Source organism: Dendrobates tinctorius, unplaced genomic scaffold (genome assembly GCF_039654945.1).
Source record: "Dendrobates tinctorius isolate UK_male_01 unplaced genomic scaffold, ASM3965494v1 ptg000103l, whole genome shotgun sequence".
Lineage (NCBI taxonomy): Eukaryota > Metazoa > Chordata > Amphibia > Anura > Dendrobatidae > Dendrobates > Dendrobates tinctorius.
This window is the reverse complement of record NW_027361771.1, coordinates 713,801-730,427: the sequence shown is the minus strand read 5'-3', so window position 1 is coordinate 730,427 and position 16,627 is coordinate 713,801. Positions and strand designations below refer to the sequence as shown.

The following is a 16,627-nucleotide window of genomic DNA, read 5'->3' as shown; positions in this document are numbered from 1 at the left end:
AAGGTGAATAGCATAATGGCTTTAGGAAACGAAAAAACACGAGATGCTTAGCACAAGATTTGGCCAAAAATTGTGAGCCCATCCATCAATGTCAAGGTAATCTCATAATCAGATGGGTCCCTAACTGCCTAATGTGAACTTACCACTGGCTATTAAAGTGGTAAAGCCTGTATGTATATATATAGGAAGGTTTGAACCAAATGTGATTGAATGTCATTAAAACCAAAGCTTGGTGAAGGGCGGGGTTTGTCCAAGTCAGAAAAAGTAGTACATAATAATAATGAGAAACTGACCGAACAAAAAGCTAGTCTGAACTAGTGCATACCAAAAATCACCAACTTAATAAATTGTACTAAAGCAAATCAGTGCGTGATGAATGAAGTGTGAATAGCATAATGGCTTTAGGAAATGAAAAAACACATGAGATGCTTAGCACAAGATTTGGCCAAAAATTGTTAGCCCATCTACCAACGTCAAGGTCATCTCAACTGATTATAAGATTACCTTGACGTTGGTAGAGCGCAGCTGATCGCGATCACGTACTATCCCATCCATGGTCATACGGGCCCGGGTCACCTGGACGGGATAGTACATTATATGTCAGAAAGGGGTTAAAAAAAAAAAATAAAATAGTAATAAAAAATCAATATTTATTCCATCAATAAATATTTAAATAAAAAATCTAAACAATAAAAGAACACATATTTAGTATTGCCGCATCCGTAATGACTCGACCTATAAAACTGTCCCACTAGTTAACCCCTTTAACCCCTTCCTGACATCAGACGTACTATCCCGTCCATGGGACCCGGGCCCCTATGCCCATGAACGGGATAGTACGTCTACCGCGATCAGCGGCGCCCACGTGGTGAGCGCCGCTGATCGCGGCCGGGTGTCAGCTGATTATCACAGCTGACACCCGGCACAAAGTGTCAGGGGCGGTCACGGACCGCCCCCGACACATTAACCCCTTGCACACCGCGATCAAACATGATCGCGGTGTACCGGGGGTTAAAGGGAAGCATCGTCAGGGAGGGGGCTCCCTCCGTGCTTCCCTGAGCCCCCACGGCAGCGCAACGTGCAGCGCTGCTGCGGGGGGCTCCTTTCCTGCAGGCCTCCGAATCCAAGATGGCAACGGGGGCCTGCAGGAAGCTGGCTTCTTCAGTGCCTGCAAAGCGCAGGCATGAGGAAGCCTTCTGCACTGCCTGTGACAGATCGCTGATCTGTCACAGTGATCTGTGATGTGACAGATCAGCGATCTGTCACAGGACAGTGATGTCCCACCTGGGACTATTTAATAAAGTTAAAAAACAAATAAAAAAAAGTGTTAAAATAAATTTAAAAAAATCGTCAAATAAATTAGAAAAAAAAAAAAAATATTCCCCCAATAAATCCATTTTTTGGAAATAAAAAAAAAAACAATAAAAGTACACATATTAGGTATTGCCGCGTCCGTAACAACCCGCCCTATAAAACTGTCCCATTAGTTAACCCCTTTAGCGAACCCCTTAAAAAATAAAAATAAAAAACAAAGCAAAAAATAATGATTTATCATACCGCCAAACAAAAAGTGTAATAACGCGCGATCAAAAAGACGCATATAAATATCCATGGTACCGCTGAAAACGTCATCTTGTCCCGCAAAAAACGAGCCGCCACACAGCATCATCAGCGAAAAAGTAAAATAGTTATAGCTCGCACAATAAAGCGATGCAAAAATAATTATTTTTTATATAAAATAGTTTTCATTGCATAAAACCGACAAAACATAAAAAAACGACCTAAATGAGGTATCGCTGTAACCGTACTGACCCGAAGAATAAAACCGCTTTATCAATTTTATCGCACGCAGAACGGTGTAAACGCACCCCCCTCAAAAGAAATTCATGAAACGCTGGTTTTTGTTCATTCTGCGTCGCAAAAATCAGAATAAAAAGCGATCAAAAAATGTCACGTGCCCGAAAATGGTACCAATAAAAACGTCAACTCGTCCCGCAAAAAATAAGACCTCACATGACTCGGTGGGTCAAAATACGGAAAAATTATAGCTCTCAATATGTGGTGATGCAAAAACTATTTTTACAATAAAAAGCGTCTTTAAGCGTGCGACAGCTGCCAAATATAAAAACCGCCATAAATAGTAAATCAAACCCCCCGTTATCACCCCCTTAGTTAGGGAAAAATAATAAAATAAAAAAAATGTATTTCCATTTTTCCATTAGGGTTAGGGCTAGGGTTAGGGCTGACATTAGGGTTAGGGGTGTGTTGGGGTTCGGGTTGGAGTTAGAATTGGGGGTTTCCGTCTGATCTCAATTCCAGCCAATTCTGAGTTGAAAAAGTCAAATGGTGCTCCTTCCCTTCCAAGCTCTGCCATGCGCCCAAACAGTGTTTTACCCCCACATGTAGGGTATCAGCCTACTCAGGTCAAATTGCAAAACAGTTTTTGGGGTCCAATTTCTCCTGTTACCCTTAGGAAAATAAAAAATTGGGGGCAAAAATATCATTTTTGTGGAAAAAAAATGATTTTTTTATTTTCACGTCCGAGCTTTATAAACTTCTGTGAAGCACTTGGGGGTTCAAAGTGCTCACCACACATCTAGATAAGTTCCGTGGGGGGTCTAGTGTCCAAAATGGGGTCACTTGTGGGGAGTTTCAATAGTTTAGGTACATCAGGGGCTCTCCAAACGCACATGACACCCGCAGACCATTCCATCAAAGTCTGCATTCCAAAACGTCACTGCTTCCCTTCCGAGCCCCGACATGTGTCCATACAGTAGTTTTCTCCCACATATGGGGTGTCAGCGTACTCATGACAAATTGGACAAGAACTTTTGGGGTCCAATTTCTCCTGTTACCCTTGGGAAAATGAAAAAATTGGGGACTAATTGATCATGTTTGTGGAAAAAATACAATTTTTTTTATTTTCATGCCCGGGCATTATAAACTTCTGTGAAGCCCTTGGGGGTTCAAAGTGCTCACCACACATCTAGATAAGTTCCTTAGGGGTTCTCGTTTCCAAAATGGGGTCATTTGTGGGGGGTTTCCACTGTTTAGGTACATTAGGGGCTCTCCAAAGGCAACATGACACCCGCAGACCATTCCATCAAAGTCTGCATTCCAAAATGTCACTACTTCCCTTCCGAGCCCCACGTGTGTCCATACAGTAGTTTTCTCCCACATATGGGGTGTCAGCGTACTCAGGACAAATTGGACAGCAACTTTTGGGGTTCAATTTCTCCTGTTACCCTTGGGAAAATAAAAAAAATGGGGACTAATTGATCATGTTTGTGGAAAAAATACGATTTTTTTATTTTCACGCCCGGGCGTTATAAACTTCTGTGAAGCACTGGGGGGTTCAAAGTGCTCACCACTCATCTAGATAAGTTCCCTGGGGGGTCTAGTTTACAAAATGGTGTCATTTGTGGGGGGTTTCCACTGTTTAGGTACATCAGGGGTTTTCCAATCGCGACATGGTGTCCGATCTCAATTCCAGCCAAAAACATCAAATGGCGCTGCTTCCCTTCCGAGCTCTGCCATGCGCCCAAATAGTGGTTTACCCCCACATGTGGGGTATCAGCGTACTCAGGACAAATTGCACAATAACTTTTAGGGTCCTGTTACCCTTGGAAAAATAAGAATTGAGGGTGAAAAGATCATTTTTGTGGAAAAAATATGATTTTTTAATTGTACTGCTTTATGTTATAAACTTCTGTGAAGCCCTTGGGGGTTCAAAGTTCTCACCACACATCTAGATAAGTTCCTTAGGGGGTCTAGTTTCCAAAATGGTGTCATGTGTGGGGGGGTTTCCACTGTTTTGGTACATCAGGGGTTTTCCAATCGCGACATGACGTCCGATCTCAATTCCAGCCAAAAACGTCAAATGGCGCTGCTTCCCTTCCGAGCTCTGCCATGCGCCCAAATAGTGGTTTACCCCCACATGTGGGGTATCAGCGTACTCAGGACAAATTGCACAATAACTTTTAGGGTCCTGTTACCCTTGGGAAAATAAAAATTGGGGTGAAAAGATCATTTTTGTGGAAAAAATATGATTTTTTAATTGTACCGCTGTACGTTATAAACTTCTGTAAAGCCCTTGTGGGTTCAAAGTTCTCACCACATATCTAGATAAGTTCCTTGGGGGGTCTAGTTTCCAAAATGGGGTCACTTGTAGGGGGTTTCCACTGTTTAGGTACATCAGGGACTCTCCAAACGTGACATGGCGTCCGATCTGAATTCCAGCCAATTTTGCATTGAAAAAGTCAAACGGCGCTCCTTCCATTCTGAGCTCTGCCATGCGCCGAAACAGTCGTTCCCCCCCACATATCAGGTATCAGCGTACTCAGGACAAATTGCACAATAACTTTTGCAGTCCAATTTCTCCTGTTACCCTTGGTAAAATAAAAAAAATTGAACCTGAAGTATTTTTTTTGTGAAAAAAAGTTAGATGTTCATTTTTTTTTAAATATTCAAAAAAATTCCTGTGACGCACCTAAAGGGTTAATAAACTTCTTGAATTTGGTTTTGAGCACCTTAAGGGGTGCAGTTTTTAGAATGGTGTCACTTTTGGGTATTTTCTATCATATAGACCCCTCAAAGTGGCTTCAAATGTGATGTGGTCCTAAAAATAAAATGGTGTTGTAAAAATGAGAAATCGCTGGTCAACTTTTAACCCTTATAACTTCCTAACAAAAAAAAATTTTGGTTCCAAAATTGTGCTGATGTAAAGTAAACGTGGGAAATGTTAGTTATCAAGTTTTTTGTGTGCCGTATCTTTGTGATTTAAGGGCATAAAAATTCAAAGTTGGAAAATTGCGAAATTTTCGCCAAATTTCCGTTTTTCTCACAAATAAACGCAAGTTATTTGAATGAAATTTTACCACTAACATGAAGTACAATATGTCACAAGAAAACAGTGTCAGAATCACCGGGATCCATGGAAGCGTTCCGGAGTTATGACCTCATAAAGGTACAGTGGTCAGAATTGTAAAAATTGGCCCGTTCATGAACGTGCAAACCACCCTTGGGGGTGAAGGGGTTAATGAACACCATTAAAAAAGGCAAAAAAACAAAGCTTTATCATCATACCGCCAAACAAAAAGTGGAATAACACGTGATCAAAAAGACGGATATAAATAAACATGGTACCGCTGAAAACGTCATCTTGTATCGCAAAAAACAAGCCACCATATAGCTCTATCACCGGAAAAATAAAAAAGATAGCTCTCAGAATAAATCAATGCAAAAATAATTTTTTATATAAAATAGTTTTTATTATATAAAAGCGGCAAAACAAAAAAAAGATATAAATGAGGTATCGCTGTCATCATACTGACCCGAACAATAAAACTGCTTTATCAATTTTACTACACGTGGAACGGTATAAACGCCCCCCCAAAAGAAATTCATGAATTGTTGGTTTTTGATAATTCTGCCTCTCAAGAATCGCGATAAAAAGCGATCAAAAAATGTTATGTGCCCGAAAATGGTACCAATAAAAATGTCATCTCGTCCCGCAGAAAACAAGACTTCACATGACTCTGTGAGCCAAAATATGAAAAATTTATAGCTCTCAAAATGTGGTGATGCAAAAACAAATTTTTGCAATAAAAAGCATCTTTTTGTGTGTGACAGCTGCAAAACATAAAAACCCGCTATAAATAGTAAATCAAACCCCTTTTTATCACCCCCTTAGTTAGGGAAAAATAATGTATTTCCATTTTCCCATTAGGGTTAGGGCTAGTGTTAGGGCTACGGTTAGGGTTGGAGCTAAACTTAGGGTTAGGGTTGGGGCTAAAGTTAAGGTTAGGGTTGGGGCTAAAGTTAGGATTACGGTTAGGATTAGGGTTAGGGGTGTGTTAGGGTTAGGGTTGGGATTAAGGGTGTGTTGGGTTTAGGGTTAGAATTTGGGGATCTCAATTCCAGCCAATTTTGCATTGAAAAGTCAAAAGGCGCTCCTTCCCTTCCGAGCTCTGCCATGCGCCCAAACAGTGGTTTACCCCCACATATAGGGTATTAGCATACTCAGGACAACTTTTGGGGTCCAATTTCTCCTGTTACCCTTGGTAAAATAAAGCAAAATTGGATCTGAAGTAAATTTTTTGTGAAAAAAAAGTTAAATGTTCATTTTTTTTTAAACACTCCAAAAATTCCTGTGAAGCACCTGAAGGGTTAATAAACTTAAATGTGGTTTTGAGCACCTTGAGGGGTGCATTTTTTAGAATGGTGTCACTTTTGGGTATTTTCTATCATATAGACCCCTCAAAGTGACTTTAAATGTGATGTCGTCCCTAAAAAAATGGTTTTGTAAATTTTGTTGTAAAAATGAGAAATCGCTGGTCAGTTTTTAACCCTTATAACATCCTAACAAAAAAAAAATTGGTTCCAAAATTTTGCTGATGTAGACATGTGGGAAATGTTACTTATGAAGTATTTTGTGTGACGTATCTCTGTGATTTAAGCGCATGAAAATTCAAAGTTGGAAAATTGCAAAATTTTCACCAAATTTAAGCTTTTTCACAAGTAAACGCAAGTCATATCAAAGAAATGTTACCACTATCATGAAGTACAATATGTAACGAGAAAACATTGTCAGAATCACCAGGATCCATGGAAGCGTTCCAGAGTTATTACCTCATAAAAGGGACAGTGGTCAGAATTGTAAAAATTGGCCTGATCATTAACATGCAAACCACCCTTGGGAGTAAAGGGGTTAAATGGCTAAATGACATCGATCTGAGAAAGCTCTGGTCATTGCCTGGTGCCAGCTATATCACACAGGTTCAACTCCTGAGATAGCTTCATACTTTCCTTATAGCGACCTATGATATAAATGTGGAAATGTAAACAATTAAAGGGAATCTGTCAGTGTTTGTTTTCCATCTAATCAGAGAGCAGCATAATGTAGAGAAAAAGATCCTGATTCCAGTGATTTGTCACTTACTGGGCTTTGCTGTAGTTTTGATAAAATCACTGTTTTATCAGCATAGGATCACACTAGAGGACTAGTAAACCTGCTGCCAGGTAGACCAACCACGCCCCCACCACTGATTGGCAGCTTTCTGCTTATGCACAGTGTACACAGAAAGCTGCTAATCAGTGATGTGGGAAGAGTTGTACAGAGCTCTGCAATCAAAGAACTAGTAGATCTACAGCAGAGAAAACAGAGATTTTATCAAAACAGCAGCAAGCAGGCCAGTAAGTGATACTGGTGACAGATCATTTTAAGGACTTGCTGATAACCTGACATCTCCCTGTTGTGCTGATGAGAGAAACTCAAAACCCCACCAATCAAAGGTTTGCAAGGATAGCTTATTTATGGTTTGAATGGTGGAATATCGCTGTCACAACACAGCTGTTGTGTGACCCAGGACCAGGGGCTCCTTCCCTGTCCCTAACACTAGGGGGTGCCCTATTCCACAGGATAATTCTGAAGGTGAAGATGCTGGGACCTCCACCCTTGCCTTACCTCCTGAATCAGCCCTCCGTCTGTTCTCTTCCCCCCACCCAGGGAAGAGGGGCACAGCTGGGCGCCGCAGTACATCATCTCGACGAACAAGGCAACACAAACAAGGGTAACTTAAAATACCAGGAATATAAATATTCACTCACATATAACAGAGGAATGCACCTGGGATTGGAGGACGGGGAAAAACCAAAGTAAGAAGAGGGAAGGAAATTATCACACCTACAACACACGCACCAGTCACAGTGTTAGGCAGGCGGAACGCACCAAATAATAATGATAATGAGGTGCGTTCCCAGCCTGGGGTCCACCATGCAGAGATGTAGAACTGCTATTCGGTAATGGCGGACACTGACTGGCGGTATAGCAAATACACGGGTTAACTTAATCCGGTGAACTAGAAGGTGAACCCTGTTGCTTCACAGGGCCGCAATACAGCAGGATGAATGCTAGGGTTTGGTCACAGGAGCCTACCCCAATGGCACGGGGTTAGAGACCTTCTAGATCACCTAGCATGCGGCACTGCAGCTGCGGTGCCTGAGTAACAAAACTGAAGATAAAGCACTTAATGTGCATACAGCGCTGTCCAGGCGGACGCCACTAACCGCCCTAAGCTTTGGGTAGGAAAGCGCACTATTTTGCGCACAGCGCAGCTACTGGTGGACGCTGGTGTCGATGCAGTAACAATCGTGCCTTGTGCTGGATGGCACAATATGGTGCTAAATGTGGTGTGGAGACTTGATAGCACAGTGGCTCAAGACAATGCCACTAGTAGGTGCTGACTCTTTACTCCAAATTCCCTATGCACAAGCACAACCAGAGGGAGGGGATCATAATGAGTCAGTCGCAATTTCAAGCATCCATGTTCACACACACAACTAACCATAAGAGTCTATACTAGCGCATGGCCGAGCCATGCGACTTTTATAGCGGCGTCCTTCCGGGACCTTCCCAGTGGACCAATCCGAGCAGGAACGGGACCTGCGCATATTAGCTCAGCGTTCAATACCATTGATCCGAATTTACTTCATAAGAAAATGGTAGCTCTTGGAGTCCCTCTGAACTTATGCTTGTGGATTTATAACTTCCTGACAGCCAGGATACAGAGTGTAAAAGTTGGACCATTCACTTCGGACACCTTGGTCACAAACATCGGGGCACCTCAGGGGTGTGTTTTGTCCCCGTTACTGTTTTCTCTCTATACGAATGATTGCATCTCTTCAGCAGACTCAGTAAAAATCTTGAAATTTGCCGATGATATGACACTGATTGGTCTCATCAGGGGAAATGCTGAAGACTTGTATCGGAGTGAGGTGGAAAGAATATGTGACTGGTGTAAAGCCAATAATCTTGTACTCAACACTAAAAAAACTGCTGAGATGGTTGTGGATTTTAGGAAAGATCAACATGAGATACTTCCAATCTACATCCATGACGAAGTGGTTCTTAGGGTCACAGAGACCAAATTCCTTGGTGTTATCATCTCTCATGATCTTAAATGGGGGAAAAACGTGGATGCTGTTATAAGAAAAGCACAACAGAGGATGTTCTTCCTGCGTCAGCTGAAAAGATATGGTTTGTCTAAGAATCTGCTGATCTTATTCTTTAATGCTGTCATCAGATCTGTGATTTGTTCCTCTCTGATAGTCTGGTATGGGGGAGTCACTGCGCATGACAAACTCCGCTTACAAAGGACTTTCAGAACAGCAGAGAGAATTATAGGCTCCCCCCTGCCTAAAATCCAGGATCTTTATGATAAGAGTATTCGATCCCACGCATTGAAAATTTCATCCAATCCCTCTCACCCGGGACACTCCTCATTCCAACTACTCCCTTCAGGACGTCGCTTCAGAGTCCCCAAATGCAGTACCAACCGCCATATGAACAGCTTCTATCCACTCTCTGTTCAACAATTAAATCGTCATGTGTAGACTATATACTGTGTCTTGTTAGATGTTACTTGTTGTATCTGTTGTTATATATTATGTTGCCTCTTTGCCACAAAGAATTCCTCGTATATATGTAATATGTACTTGGCGATAATAAATTTGATTGATTGATTGATATGACCTCCGACCTCAAATGAGAGGTCGTCCCACGGGCATGTTCAGTAGGCAAAAGACAGGACTTAGTCCCAGGAGCATCTGCTTGCTGCTGACTCAAGAATGGTGTTATAGCAGAGCCTGAAGGAGCAACCAGACGCCTAGCGTCAGCCTGGGCAAGACGCCGGGACCAACGTCCCTGCTGAGCAGAAATCTCGGCCGCAGAGGAATGGGAGACCACAGAGGACATGGCTTGAGATTCCCCCTGTACACTGGGGGAAACTCGACGCCTAACACACAGATAACTTAACTCCTCATATAACCACAAAAACACCTTCTCCAAGCCATGCAGCATAAGCTAGCTCTGACAATGTGTTTCAGTCAGGACCCAGATTATTTATCAAGACCAAAGTCAGCGCAGCCGGCTACCAGGAAATTTTAGAGCACTTCATGCTTCCCTCTGCCGACAAGCTTTTTGGAGATGAAATTTCATTCTCCAGCAGGACTTGGCACCTGTTCACAAAGCCAGAAGTACCAATACCTGGTTTAAAAACAATAGTATCACTGAGCTTGATTGGCCAGCAAACTCGCCTGACCTTAACCCCATAGAGAATCTATGGGGTATTGCCAAGAGGAAGACGAGTGACACCAGAGCCAACAATGCAGATGATCTGAAGGCTGCTATCAAAGTGACCAGAGCTTCCATAACACCTCAGCAGTGCCACAGACTGATTACCTCCGTGCCACTTCCACATTGATGCAGTAATTGATGAAAAAGGAGCCCCGACCAAATATTAAGTGCATTTACTGAACATACATTTCAGCAGGCCAACCTATTGGATTTTAAAATAGATCACTCTGTAATGACTATCTAAGGCTAGCTTCACACTAGCGTTTTGGGCCGCAGCGCTCGGCCGCCGCTAAGCCCCGCCCCCTCCGGTCATCTCTGCCTAGTATCGCACACGGCTGCATGCGATCTGCACACCCTATCTTTAGCATAACATAAGGGTATGTTTCCATGTTCAGGATTACATCTGTTAGGGGGTTGCAACGTCTCGTGACGAGATGTGGTGTGGACGAAACTCTTGGCATGGACCCTCGGTCGTGGCACCCACCCAACTAGGGCGAGCTGGCCTAGTGAGGACCACCCCCTATACAGGGAGTATCAGGGGCAAGCCCAAGGGGATGAGCCACCACGACTGCTGGGACCAGATGGCCGGCTCACAGGAGACACTATTATGAGTGTCTAACAGCAGGATACAAGCAGGTGCAAAGCGTGGTCACAGGGTTTCACCACAGTTTCATATACAATACAAGGAGTGACCGAGCAGAGACCAAACAGGCCTAGCAGGGAAGCAACACGATAATCAAGACCCTCCCATAGGAAGAGGCGGCCTGATATAAGGCATAAGCACCTGGACTTCCGGGTCAGGTCCTCCAGGACCATAGAGTGGACTTCCGGGTCAGGTCCTCCAGGATCACAGAGAGGACCTCTGGATCAGGTCCTCCAAGACCATAGAGAGGACTGCTAGGTCAGGTCCTCCAGGACCATAGAGGATTTCCAGGTCGGGTCCTCCAGGACCATAGAGAGGACTGCTGGATCAGGTCCTCCAGGACCATAGAGAGGACTTCTAGGTCATGTCCTCCAGGACCATAGAGAGGACTACCGAGTCGGGTCCTCGAGGACCATAGAGAGGAACGGCAGGCAGAGCAGAGACAGGCGCGCACATGCGAAGGGCACAGGCGCCAGCCACAGGATCCAGAACAGGAGGCGCGTGTAACAGCCCTGCTGGCATCACTGCATGGCCTCCCATCCCCCCGCACATCAACTTACTCACTGCTCCGGGTCATGCTGTGAATTCTGTCTATTGCCAGCCTTGTGCTCTGTGCCTCTGCTCTTCTGTATGTTTCCTGGCTATGTGTGTATAGGGGGGCGGCGCCAGAACTCTCTGGTTCTTATGCAGTCAAGGTGCACCTGTCTAATCTGTCCCTGACCAATTACCTAGAGCCCTTGACTATTTAGTTCCGCCACACCCACTGGAACATGGCCTATGCAATGTCTATACTCAGTATCTTGCTGCTGAGGAAGCCAGGCCCTGTTCTGTGTATCTCCTTCTCTGTAGGAATACTCTTAGCCTTGCTTTGTGTTCTTTGCCTGCCTGCCAGGAGGCTGAAAATCCTGGCCCTCGAGTCTTGGTCCCAGTACCTTGTCTGTACTCTGTCCTACCTTAGTCTCCCTTTCTCCTTGTCTGTGGCTTCCTTCCCTACTGTGTCTTTCCTTGTGTCCTCCCTGTCTGTGCATCTGCAACCTTGCAGCTCCATCTGTGCATCTGCAACCTTGCAGCTCCGTCTGTGCATCTGCAACCTTGCCTGCTCCGTCTGTGCATCTGCAACCTTGCAGCTCCAACCGGCTCCCTTGCCGCCCGGCCTACGCCGCACTCCTGCGGCTCTGCCTACTCCGCACTCCTGCGGCTCCGCCTACTCCGCACTCCGGCGGCTCCGCCTACTCCGCACTCCGGCGGCCCAGTTCCTAACCTGTTCCAACATACTCCATTTCTTCCTGCCTAAACCTATACCTGCCCCTGCTGTGTGAACAGGTCCCTACCTGTTCCTTTCCGAGCCGTGCCTGCTTGCTCTGTGTCTCCAAGCTGTGCCTGCTTGCCCTGTGTCTCCAAGCCGTGCCTGCTTGCCCTGTGTCTCCAAGCCATGCCTGCTTGCCCTGTGTCTCCAAGCCGTGCCTGCCTGCCAGTGTACCAAGCCGTGCCTGCTTGCCCAGTGTCTCAGCCTGCCTGTTAGTCAAACCTGTCCAAGTGACTTGTCCCCGAGTGGGATCAGCAGCCACAGCCAGACACCACCCTGGAGTGGCACCCGACAGCTACCTGCCGCACAAGCCTGACCTCACCATCAGAGGCTCCAGTGAAGACTGAGGTAGCTGTTGTAGTCACGTCCCTTCCAGGGTAGTCTGGTATCTGGCACAGTGGGGCCACAACCCCCCGGCTCGCGCCGTTCAGCCAAAGCGCGAGCGTGACAGCGCGTGTGCGCACCAGCAACAGTGTGCAGCAAAAAGTGAGAAGCGCGTGCGCACTTGCTACGGCGTACAGGGGTCCCAGCTCCGGGGATCATGTGGCGCAAGCGGCATGACAGGTATGACAACATCCGGATTTTCTGCGGATTGAACACTGCGTACAGCTGCAGCGTTTAATCCGCAGCGTGCAGATGTTACAGCATAGTGGAGGGGATTTTATGAAATCCCGTCTTCACAATGCGTCCTAATACGCGGGTGACACACCCGTGAAACCGGGCATACGGCGTGTCTTTTTAGACCGCAGCTTGTCTGTTTACCTTGCGGAGACCGAGCGTCTCCGCAAGGTAAATAGCCTACTCTATGAATACGATGCAGCGATTCCGGATGTGTTCAATCAGCACATCCAAAATCACTGCGCGTGCAGAAGGGGACGGTGCTTTGGGCGGAGTGGGGTTTTCCGCTCAGTCCAAAGCGCCGACAATCCGGACCGTGGAGACTCATCCTTACTTTGTGTTTCTAGTTTGCTGTGTAAGGGCTTGATTTGTGTGTGGCAAAGTAGGGAAAAAATGAAAATTCTGTCAGTGTTTTTGCTGATGTTCATTATCTTATGTGAAAAAAATTACATAAATCATAGAGTTTACATATATTTAATAATTGCCACAACTTCTTGGTCTGTACAAAACAGTTTGCTACACTTATCTGATATTATAGGTAGGATTAGAATGCAAGATATCAGCATTGTGAACAGATAGCACAGGCTCCACTATTCACAATATGTGATTGTTAAAGCTTACCTGCAGACATTTGTACAGATCACTTTCCCATGCAATTCAGTTGCATCCCCTCCAGTCCATTGTGTGTATTGACCACTTGGCTGATGTTAAGCATTTGTCTAACAAACGCTCTAAATCCTGTTAAGCAGGGGCTACATGGCGACACTGGTGGCGTGACACGGTTCTTGGTCCATTATTACTGAGTCGTGGGGGTCCCACAGAAATTATTAGCATCGCTGTGGATTCGCAAGAAAACCAACACAGCCAGGCTCGGTCTGGCCTGGCGGGGGTACCGGGAAATCCCCTGGTAGTCCCTCCCCTTGGCTGTGGGAAAGAGCCAGCCAGAGGAGGAGGAGAAGAAAAATAAAACAAAAAAGGCCACGGGCCCTTTAAAAGAGCAGGGAGGTGCGCACGCAGTGTTCATTACCTGAACCGCTGCGGCGCACGTCCCGATTGATAGTGGCATGTGTGCGCCCGGCGTATGACGTCAGTTTCATGCGATGGGCGCACACATCCACCGCTGGCCTCTGCTATGTCGGCGGCCGTTTTGCAATGAGCGTGCCGGCCGCCGACCTGCAGAGGAGTAGGAGGACGCCAGTGCCACCGCTGGGAGCGCAGGCAGGTAAGAGTGAAAGATTTTTTTTTTCTTCTCTCTCTCGGAAGGGGGGGGGGGCCCTGGAAGGATGCACATAACAGGGGGAGGGGGGCCTGGAAGGATGCACATAGGGGAGGGGCCTGCATGGATGCAAATAACAGGGGGGGCCATGGAAGGATGCAAATAACAAGAAGGGCCTAGAAGGATGCACAAAACGGGGGGGGGCCTGGAAGGATGCACATAACGGGGGGGCCTGGATGGATGCAAATAACGGGGGTGCCTGGATGGATGCTAATAACGGGGGGGGGTCTGGATGGATGGATGCACATACAGGGGATGGGGGGGTGGATGGATGCACATACAGGGGATGGGGGGGCTGGATGGATGCCCATACAGGGGGGAGCCTGGAAGGATGCGCATACAGGGGATGTGGGGCCCTGGAGGGATGCACATACAGGGGATGGGGGGCCTGGATGGATGCACATACAGGGCATGGGGGGCCCTGGAAGGGTGCACATACAGGGGATGGGGGGCCCTGGAAGGATGCACATACAGGGGATGGAGGGCGGCTGGAAGGATGCACATACAGGGGATGGGGTGCCCTGGAAGGATGCACATACAGGGGATGGGGGTCCTGGAAGGATGCACATACAGGGGATGGAGGGGAGCTGGAAGGATGCACATACAGGGGATGGAGGGGGGCTGGAAGGGTGCACATACAGGGGATGGGGGGCCCTGGAAGGATGCACATACAGGGGATGGGGGGCCCTGGAAGGATGCACATACAGGGGATGGGGGGCGGCTGGAAGGATGCACATACAGGGCATGGAGGGCGGCTGGAAGGATGCACATACAGGGGATGGAGGGCGGCTGGAAGGATGCACATACAGGGGATGGGGTGCCCTGGAAGGATGCACATACAGGGGATGGAGGGAGCTGGAAGGATGCACTTACAGGGGATGGAGGGGGGTGGAAGGATGCACATACAGGGGATGGGGTGCCCTGGAAGGATGCACATACAGGGGATGGAGGGGGCTGGAAGGATGCACATGCAGGGGATGGAGGGGGGTGGAAGGATGCACATACAGGGGATGGAGGGGGGCTGGAAGGATGCACATACAGGGAAGGGGGGAGCCCTGGATGGATGCACATACAGGGGGGCCAGAATGGATGAATGTACGGGGGGAGGCCAGGATGGATACACGTACGGGAGGGAGCTAGGAGGGATACACATGGGGGCCAGGGGTAGGACAAGGGGCCAGGATGGATACACACACGGGGAGGAGGGGCAGGACAAGGGGCCTGGATGTATATCCATTCGGGGGGGGCAGGATGGATACATGTGGGGGGCCCAGATGGATACAGTACAGACCAAAAGTTTGGACACACCTTCTCATTCAAAGAGTTTTCTTTATTTTCATGACTATGAAAATTGTAGATTCACTCTGAAGGCATCAACACTGTGAATTAACACATGTGGAATTATATAATTAACAAAAAAGTGTGAACCAACTGAAAATACTGTGAAATTTCAGTGGTACCATGTTTATTTATATCCGTCTTTTTTATCGCGTTTTATTGCACTTTTTGTTCCATGGTATGATGATAAAGCATTGTTTTTTGCCTCATTTTTTATTTTATTTTTTACGGTGTTCACTGAAGAGGATAACTTTATAGTTTTATAGAGTGGGTCGTTAGGGACCTGGCGATACCAAATATGTGTACTTTTATTGTTTATTTTTTTATTTACGTAAATAAATGTATTTATTTGAAAAATATTTGTTTCTTTTTTTCATTTGGGGATTTAAAAAAAAATATTTTTAGACTTTCTAATTTTTTTTTTTTTTTTAAACTTTTTTACATTGTCCCAGGCAACAACTGAGTGGCAGGGAAGGAGGCGTCTCAGGTCCTGCTCTCTGCGGGCACTGCGAAGCTACCATACCTGAAGGACCCCGCTGCCACAAGGTGGCCATGGAGACCATCAGGACAACGCGATCGCATCACATCCTAATGGAAGTGCAGGGAGCCATTCTCCTGTATGTCACTGTCACTACTGACAGTGGCATCAGAGGGGTTAAATGCCCGCGATCGGTGCTAGTGTAAGGGGGTGGCAGGTCCCCTCAATTGTGCTCCCTCCTTCCAGCTGACCCCCTGTGCACGATATGTAGATATGTTTTGCACCTGTATTCGTTTGGTGTTTGGTTCACCTTATCGTAATGTAATCTTCTGTATTTGTATTGTGAATGTTTCCCTTTAATTGACTGTGTGCGAGAGTTAGGGAAATATGCTAATTATGCAAATTGTCTCTTCAGAGAGGAAGAGGACTAGAACTCTAGTGCCACCTATTGGAAGTAGCAATCCTAAAAGTCAATGTCGACCCTTTATCGAGCCTTGTTACATGACTTAGGATAAAAGCCAAGCCAGAATCTCAATTTGCAGGCACTGTGTTTCGGGGTACTGCCCCTCGTCAGTGCAAAGTGTGAGATCTGGTTTGGCTGTGATAGAGTTAGGGAAAGAAACCGTTAATTATGGGCTGGACTTGCAGCCACAAGGTGAGGGGAAGTTGCAGCTTCCCAGAAGAACTGCCTGGGACTCTGACCAAAGCAGACATAGCTGACCCAAGGCACTGCCAGACCCCTGGATGGGAGCGGTCTGTTGCCCTGGAACCAAGAACTGCTCCATACAGGCAAGGGATGGCAATACTGGCCTTAGAATTGCTCAAAAGACCCC

The 16,627-nt window shown here is 46.3% G+C and overlaps 1 protein-coding gene across 2 annotated transcripts in view; it reads left to right on the top strand.

Moving 5' to 3' along the window:
- Positions 1-16,627, top strand: part of GALR2 (galanin receptor 2) — a 49,913-nt gene that overhangs the window by 9,672 nt on the left and 23,614 nt on the right. The window lies entirely within an intron of this gene.